Below are 9,867 nucleotides of genomic sequence, written 5' to 3'. Positions count from 1 at the left end.
TTTTCTCTGGTTTCATTGACTCATGACCAGATTTTACTTTTAACTCCAAGAGGGAGTATTTATGCTCGATAGTGGGTTCATGCTCGCATTGACACCGGGACAATGACGAGAAAGTTCTAAGGTTGTGTTGTGCTGTTGCCACTAGGGATAAAACATTGGCGCTATGTCCGAGGATGTAGTTGCTGATTACATTACGCACCATACTTAATGCAATTGCCTGTTGCTTTGCAACTTAATACTGGAGGGGGTTCGGACGATAACCTGAAGGTGGACTTTTTAGGCATAGATGCAGTTGGATGGCGGTCTATGTACTTTGTCGTAATGCCCAATTAAATCTCACTATACTTATCATGTCATGTATGTGCATTGTTATGCCCTCTCTATTTGTCAATTGCCCGACTGTAATTTGTTCACCCAACATGCTTTTATCTTATGGGAGAGACACCTCTAGTGAATCGTGGACCCCGGTCCATTCTTTAATACTCGAAATACAAATCTGCTCGCAATACTTGTTTTTACTATTTTCTCTCGCAAACAATCATCTTCCACACAATACGGTTAATCCTTTGTTACAGCAAGCCGGTGAGATTGACAACCTCACTCGTTTCGTTGGGGCAAAGTACTTTGGTTGTGTTGTGCAGGTTCCACGTTGGCGCCGGAATCCCCGGTGTTGCGCCGCACTACATCCCGCCGCCATCAACCTTCAACGTGCTTCTTGGCTCCTCCTGGTTCGATAAACCTTGGTTTCTTTCTGAGGGAAAACTTGCTGCTGTGCGCATCATACCTTCCTCTTGGGGTTGCCCAACGAACGTGTGAAATACACGCCATCATCCACACTGAAACTTCCACCATGGATCATGGCTTTAGTTAGCGGCCCAATGTTCTTCTCTAACAGTATGCATACTCAAACCATTTGATCATGAAAATCGCCCTTACTTCAGACAAGACGAACATGCATAGCAACTCACATGATATTCAACAAAGGTAAAAGTTGATGGCGTCCCCAGAAACATGGTTACCGCTCAACAAGCAACTTATTAAGAAATAAGACACATAAGTACATATTCTTCACCACAATAGTTTTTAAGGCTAATTGTCCCATGAGCTATACATTGCAAAGACAAAGAATAGAAATTTAAAGGTAGCACTCAAGTAATGTACTTTGGAATGGCGGAGAAATACCATGTAGTAGGTAGGTATGGTGGACACAAATGGCATGGTTATTGGCTCAAGGATTTGGATGCACGAGAAGAATTCCTCTCAATACAAGGCTAGGCTAGCAAGGTTGTTTGAAGCAAACTCAAGTATAAAAGGTGCAGCAAAGCTCGCATATGAACATATTGTAACTATTATAAGACTGTATATTGTCTCCTTGTTGTTCAAACACCTTAACCAGAAAATATCTAGACTCTATAGAAACTAATCATGCAAACCAAATTTTAACAAGCTCTATGTAGTTCTTCATTAATAGGTACAAGGTACATGATGCAAGAGCTTAAACATGATCTATATGAGCACAACAATTGCCAAGTATCAAATTATTCAAGACATTATACCATTTACCACATGCAGCATTTTCCGTTTCCAACCATATAACAATTAACGAAGCAGTTTCAACCTTCGCCATGAACATTAAAAGTAAAGCTAAGAACACTAGTGTTCATATGAACGAGCGGAGCGTGTCTCTCTCCCACACAAGCATTTATTCAGAGAATGAAAATAAAAAAACAAAAATAAAAGCACACAGACGCTCCAAGTAAAGTACATAAGATGTGACCGAATAAAAATATAGTTTCAAGAGAAGAAACTCGATAATTTATCGATGAAGAAGGGGATGCCTTGGGCATCCCCAAGCTTAGATGCTTGAGTCTTCTTGAAATATGCAGGGATGAACCACGGGGGCATCCCCAAGCTTAGACTTTTCACTCTTCTTGATCATATTGTATCATCCTCCTCTCTTGACCCTTGAAAACTTCCTCCACACCAAACTCAAAACAAACTCATTAGAGGGTTAGTGCATAATCAAAAATTCACATATTCAGAGGTGACACAATCATTACTAACACTTCGGACATTGCTCAAAGCTACTTGGAAGGTAATGGAACAAAGAAATCCATCCAACACAGCAAAAGAGGCAATGCGAAATAAAAGGCAGAATCTGTCAAAACAGAACAGTCCGTAAAGACGAATTTTAAAGAGGCACCAGACTTGCTCAGATGAAAATGCTCAAATTGAATGAAAGTTGCGTACATATCTGAGGATCACTCACGTAAATTGGCAGATTTTTCTGAGTTACCTACATACAATCATACCCAAATCTGTTTCTGCGCAGTAATCCAAATCTAGTATGAACCTTACTATCAAAGACTTTACTTGGCACAACAATGCAATAAAGTAAGATAAGGAGAGGTTGCTACAGTAGTAACAACTTCCAAGACTCAAATATAAAACAAAATTGCTGTAATAAAATAAACACATGGGTTATCTCCCAAGAAGTGCTTTCTTTATAGCCATTAAGATGGGCTCAACAGTTTTAATGATGCTCACATAAGGATGAAAGTTGAAGCAAAGGGAGCATCAAAAATCAAGTATGAAACAAATTTAAGCCTAACCCACTTCCTATGAGAAGGAATCTTGTACACAAATAAATTCATGAGGAGCAAAGTGACAAGCATAGGAAGATAAAACACGAGTAACTTCAATATTCTCAACATAAAGAGGGGAAACTTAATATTATTAAGATGCATATAACCGTGTTTCCCTCTCTCATAATAACTTTCGAGTAGCATCATTGATGAAATCCACAATATACCCATCACTTAAAACATTCTTATCATGGTTCATATGCATAAAAGTATCATTAATTTTGGCATAAGAAGAGTTCTTCTCCTTAATAGTAATTGGAGCAAGATTATTATCAAGAATTTGAACATGGTAAACAAGTTGCATATTAAGGGAATTGTTTTTAGCAATCCAATCATAACTATGACAAGTTTCATAAGGATAGTTATAACCTATATCATAGCATTATTTATAATAATCATCAAAGATTGGAGGCATAGTGTCATCATAAGAAATAGAATAGTTATCTTTCACGAGTATGCTCATCCGTGACCATACCATCGTTGTTACTAGAAGGAGATGTATCAAACATATAATGATCAGTAGCAAAAGGATTTTCAAACACCTCATCCCCAAGCTTAGAGCTTTCTATATCATTATGGGAGGAAGCATGGATAGTACCGATACTATGGCAATTATTAACATCATCATTTTCAGAATTAGTTTCCCGGAGATTTCCAATATCAAAAGTAGTGTGCTCTTTCAAATCATGATCACTAATGTAGGTAAAGGGCATAGGAAGATCATTGTACTCAGATTCATTATCATAATAATCATTAGGAGCAACATACTTACGGTTACCTATCGTTATCTCATACACGCGGGGATATGTCGTTACCTCTTTCTTTTTATTTCCCTTCTTCTTCTTCTTCTTCTTCTTCTTCTTCGTTCCCTTCTTATTCTTCTTTTCCTTCTCCTCGTCACCTTCTTTAGCAGGGAGAGGCTTGATGAGGGGCTCCTCCGCATAACCTGATTTGTTTCCAGAAACAATATAAGAAACTTGGGAGGATTCCTCCTTTTCATTAATAAGTTCAAAACACACAGAGGTCCTATCATATTTTGGCAAAGTGTCATCTTCTAAAATATTTTGTATGTAAGTATTTGTATGGCAATTATCAATGCAATAAGAAAAACACCCACACTGGACATCATCAATATCAAGATCACTCATATGTAACAAAGAGATTTTTCTTGATAACTCTTCACACCACAAAAATAAAGTAAGTTCATCATGCTGATTAGGAGTAATTTCATCATCACAATACAAATTTTCAGCACTCATGGGGTTCGAATTATCATTGGAGGAGCATTGAAAATTAAAATGACCCACTATATGGCAAAGTTCACAAATAAAAGGATAGCGGGCATAAACTTTTTTACCAAGATCATCTAGAGCCCTAGACCACTTTCTAGTTTTTTCATTCATATGGTGGATACAATATTCATCTTCGATTTGATTAATTCCACAAGGTCTATGCATTCCACAAAAATTAACATGCTTATAAGAAACAGAAGTTTGGGCATGTTCATTGCAATCATTAATAACAGTTTCAGCCTTCATGCAAGTGTCTTTAAAAGGTTCATGATACTTATCAAAATTCTTCCTAGGCAATTCAAAATGAGAGGCAAAAGCTTTATAAAGATTTGCAACAACTTGAGAGTCAAGACCATAAGTAGCACTCATACTTCGAATTTTATCGGTATCCATAAAAGTTTCAATGCATTCATAATCATAATTTATACCGACTCTTTACCTTTGTTGTTCTCCCATCCTTCAGGTGTTCTCCGAATCCGATCAAGAAGGTCCCTTTTCAACTCTTCTTCATTGCGTGTAAATGATCCAGAACAAGTAGTATCCAGCAAGGTTTTATCTTGAAAAGAGAGTCTTGCATAGAAATTATCGATGATGATATTACCAGGAAGCTCATGATTGGGGCATTTGAGCATTAAAGACTTCAATCTCCCCCATGCTTGGGCAATACTCTCTCCATCATGAGGCCAGAAATTATATATGCGGTTCCGGTCTTTGTGAATTTCACTTGGAGGATATAATTTAGAGTAAAATAGAGGCACAATATCCTTCCAATCAAGAGAATGCCCATCCTTCAGCAGTTTGTACCAATGCGCCGCTTTACCGGACAGCGACATAGAGAATAGTTTCTTCTTCACTTCATCCATAGAGATACCTGCACACTTGAATAACCCGCATAATTCATGCAAAAGCAGTAGAATGATCTCCGGGATGGACAGTTCCATCCCCTTCATAGCGGTTATCCATAACGCGTTCAATAATTTTCATAGGTATTTTATACGGAATACTTTCAACGAGGTGGATTTAAAATATCGAAGCATCATTAGAGTTATCGCATATGGGAGATAAAGCATTATCGAGCAAAATATTTCTTCCAAAGCCGAGGAGCAAAAAGATTATTTTTATATAAACTAGCTTCCCCAAGCTTAGAATTTTCCATAGCATTAGCAAGTAATTGCATTCATACTAATAACATTGCTACTATCATGCGGATAAGGTTCCATAGGTTTTTTAATTTTCGCATCAAACAATTCATATCTTAACTCAGGAAATAGATTAAAAAGCTCATTGTTGTTTTCCATTAGGCCTAACTAGTGAAAAATAAAAACAAGAAACAAAAAGATGCAATTGCAGGATCTAAAGGAAATAGCTTCGAACACTCACACAATGGTGCCAGAAAAGTACTTAGTTACCTGGGACCGGAGTATGAGTGCCTTTTACCTTTCCTCCCCGGCAACGGCGCCAGAAAAGTGCTTGATGTCTACGGGTGCTTCTATTCTTGTACACAGTGTTGGGCCTCCAAGAGGAGAGGTTTGTAGAACAGCAACAAGTTTCCCTTAAGTGGATCACCCAAGATTTATCGAACTCGGGGAGGAAGAGGTCAAAGATATCCCTCTCAAGCAACCCCGCAATCACGATACAAGAAGTCTCTTGTGTCCCCAACACACCTAATACACTTGTCAGATGTATAGGTGCACTAGTTCGGCGAAGAGATAGTGAAATACAAGTAGTATGGATGTATATGAGTGGTAATAACAATCTGAATAAAATATGGCAGCAAGTAAACATGCAACGTAACGGTAAATAAACGGAGTTTCGATGCTTAGAAACAAGGCCTAGGGATCATACTTTCACTAGTGGACACTCTCAACATTGATCACATAATAAAACCACTCTACACTCTCTTGTTGGATGATGAACACCACTAATTGCGTAGGGCTACAAGAGCACCTCAATGCCGGAGTTAACAAGCTCCACAACATTCGATGTTCATATTTAAATAACCTTAGAGTGCATGATAGATCATTGCAATTACACCAAGTACTAACATAGCATGCACACTGTCACCGTCACACTATGAAGGAGGAATAGATCACATCAATACTATCATAGCAATAATTAACTTCATAATCTACAAGAGATTACAATCATAACCTACGCCAAGTACTACACGATGCACACACTGTCACCATTACACCGTGGAGGAGGAATAGAGTACTTTAATAACATCACTAGAGTAACACATAGATGAATAGTGATACAAAACTCATATGAATCTCAATCATGTAAGGCAGCTCATGAGATCATTGTATTGAAGTACATAGGAGAGAGATTAACCACATAGCTACCGGTACAGCCCTTAGCCTCGAAGGAGAACTACTCCCTCCTCATGGGAGACAGCAGCGGTGATGAAGATGGCGGTGGTGTCGATGGAGATGCCTTCCGAGGGCACTTCCCCGTCCCGACGGCGTGCCGGAACAGAGACTTATGTCCCCCAGATCTTGGCTTCGCGATGGCGGCGGCTCTGGAAGGTTTCTCGTACTGTGGCTTTTCCGTGTCGAGGTTTTAGGTCAGGGACCTTTAAATAGGCGAAGAGGCGGAGTCGGAGGGCCGACGAGGCGGTGACACAACAGGGGGCGCGGCCCAGGCCCTGGCCACGCCACCTCGTCATCCGGTGGCCCTGTGACCCTCCTCTGCTGGCTCTCGGGTGTTCTGGAAGCTTCGTGGAAAAATAGGATGCTAGGCATTGATTTCGTCCGATTCCGAGAATATTTCCTTAATAGGATTTCTGGAACCAAAAACAGCAGAAAACAGCAACTGGCCCTTCGGCATCTCGTCAATAGGTTAGTTCCGAAAAACGCATAAATATGACATATAATGTGTATAAAACATGTGAGTATCATCATAAAAGTAGCATGTAACATACGAAATTATAGATACGTTTGGGACGTATCAAGGAGTCCATTATCTGTTTTCTATGTTGTCCCGGTATGGATGTCCTTAGTTGAGATCTATCAAAAATGAGAAATCAAATGCGATCTATTTCTTTGGACCTTTGTACAGGGGGCATAGAGGTACCCCTTTGTGACACTTGGTTGAAACATATGTAATGCAATGATAATCCATGTAAATCCAAGCTAATTAGGACAAGGTGCGAGCACTATTGGTATTCTATGCATGAGGCTTGCAACTTATAGGATGTCTTATGCATAACACATATGAATTATTACTACCGTTGAAAAAATTGTTTCTATGTTTTCAAAATAAAAGCTCTAGCACAAAAATAGTAATCCATGCTTCCCTCTGCGAAGGGCCTTTCTTTTACTTTATGTTGAGTTAGTTTACCTACTTCTTTCTATCTTAGAAGCAAACACTTGTGTCAACTGTGTGCATTGATTCCTACATACTTGCTTATTTGCACTCATCATATTACTTTGTGTTGACAATTATCCATGAGATATACATGTTGAAGTTGAAAGCAACCGCTGAAACTTATATCTTCCTTTGTGTTGCTTCAAAACCTTCTACTAAGAATTTATTGCTTTATGAGTTAACTCCTATGCAAGTCTTATTGATGCTTGTCTTGAAAGTACTATTCATGAAAAGTCTTTGCTATATGATTCAGTTGTTTAGTCATTGTCTTTACCATTGCTTTGAATCACTTCATTCATCTCATATGCTTTACAATAGTATGATCAAGATTATGTTAGTAGCATGTCACTTCGGAAATTATTCTTGTTATCGTTTACCTACTCGAGGGCGAGTAGAAACTAAGCTTGGGGATGCTTGATACGTCTCCAACGTATCTATAATTTCGATGTTCCATGCTAGTTTTATGACAATACCTACATGTTTTGCTCACACTTTATAATGTTTTTATGCATTTTCCGGAACTAACCTATTAACAAGATGCCGAAGTGCCAGTTCCTGTTTTCTGCTGTTTTTGGTTCCAGAAAGGATGTTCGGGCAATATTCTCGGAGTTGGGCGAAACAAAAGCCCACGATCTTATATTTCACGGAAGGTTCCAGAAGTCCGAAGGGGAGACGAGGAAGGGAAGCAGGGGACCCACACCATATGGCGGCGCGGGTGGCCCCCTGGCTGCGCCAACCTATGGGGAGGGGGCCCCCTGGCTCCTCCGACTCCGCCTCTTTGCCTATAAAATCCCTCGAGACCTAAAAACCCTACACCAATTGACGAAACTCTAGAAAGACTCCAGGGACGCCGCCGCCATCGCGAAACTCCATTTCGGGGGACAGAAGTCTCTGTTCCGGCACGCCGCCGGGACGGGGAATTGCCCCCGGAGTCATCTCCATCGACACCACCGCCATCTTCATCGCCATCGCTGTCTCCCATGATGAGGAGGGAGTAGTTCTCTCCCGAGGCTGAGGGCTCTACCGGTAGCTATGTGGTTCATCTCTCTCTCCCATGGTGTGATCTTTATGTGATCATGAGCTTTGTATCACTATTAATCTATGTGCTACTCTAGTGATGTTATTAAAGTAGTCTATTCCTCCTCCATGATGTAATGTTGACAGTGTGTGCATCATGTAGTACTTGGCGTAGGTTATGATTGTGATCTCTTGTAGATTATGAAGTTAACTATTACTATGATAGTATTGATGTGATCTATTCCCCCTTTCATAGCTATTGTTGACAGTTTGTATGCTATGTTAGTACTCGGTCTAAATTGCAACGGTCTATTATGCACTCTAGAGGTTACTTTAATATGAACTCCGGATTCACTCTCCACGGTGTGATGGTGACAGTGTGCGCATTGTGTGTGATTCCTTTATGAAGTTGTGGAGCTTGTTTACTCCGGCTTGAGGGTGCTCTTGTAGCCCTACACAATGAATGGTGTTTGTTATCCAACAAGAGAGTGTTTGAAGTAGCACAAAGGAAGAGAAGTTATTTATTTATGTGATCCTTGTTGAGAGTGTCCACTAGTGAAAGTATGATCCCTAGGCCTTGTTTCCAAATATCGAATCACCGTTTATTTACTTGTTCTACTCGCATGTTTACTTGCTGCCATATTTATTTCAGATTGTTATTATCACTCATATTCATCCATATCACTTGCATCTTACTATCTCTTCGTCGAACTAGTGCACCTATACATCCGACAAGTGTATTAGGTGTGTTGGGGACACAAGAGACTTCTTGTATCGTAATTGCAGGGTTGCTTGAGAGGGATATCTTTGACCTCTACCTCCCCGAGTTCGATAAACCTTGGGTGATTCACTTAAGGGAAACTTGCTGCTGTTCTACAAACCTCTGCTCTTGGAGGCCCAACACTGTCTACAGGAATAGAAGCGTGCGTAGACATCAGGGTGATGCAGGTAGAGTAATGCCATACTCATACCCATACCCCATTCACATATTACATATAGCTCGTGGGTAAAAAGTTTAATCATACCCTTATCCATTGGTATGAACTCCCATGGTGATACCCATTGGCTGGATCAGCAATATACATATAATTCACTTTCATTGATAGCACTTGAACAAAAATTATCATCTCAACATTAATTCTACACTAACATCACATCACAAACATAAGTAAATAACAACATTTCATAGCTTACACACACAACTAAGTATGTGACATGATATTGCACAATCACACATATGACATGGAAGTTCATATCATACATAAGATGGATAAAGTTTGAGAATACACCCACATGTATAGGTTGTACCATGCATTCCTACCAATTACTTGTCATGTCAGGTTTTTTTGACACAAAAATAGTAGGGGAAAAAACTCCCTACTGTGTATGTCATGTCAGGTTTGGGTGCCCAAACCCTATTCATTTGAGTTGGGTACCCATAGGTAGTTTCAATCCTAAAGATAAAGGTGGGTAAGGGTTTCAGTCCTTATCTTAGACTAGTATCTAAAGATAAAGGTGGAAAAAGATTTGACATGGTCATCCCT

Source organism: Lolium rigidum, chromosome 2 (assembly GCF_022539505.1).
Source record: "Lolium rigidum isolate FL_2022 chromosome 2, APGP_CSIRO_Lrig_0.1, whole genome shotgun sequence".
Classification (NCBI taxonomy): Eukaryota; Viridiplantae; Streptophyta; class Magnoliopsida; order Poales; family Poaceae; genus Lolium; species Lolium rigidum.
The sequence above is the reverse complement of the archived record's forward strand: the minus strand, read 5'-3'. Positions refer to the sequence as shown.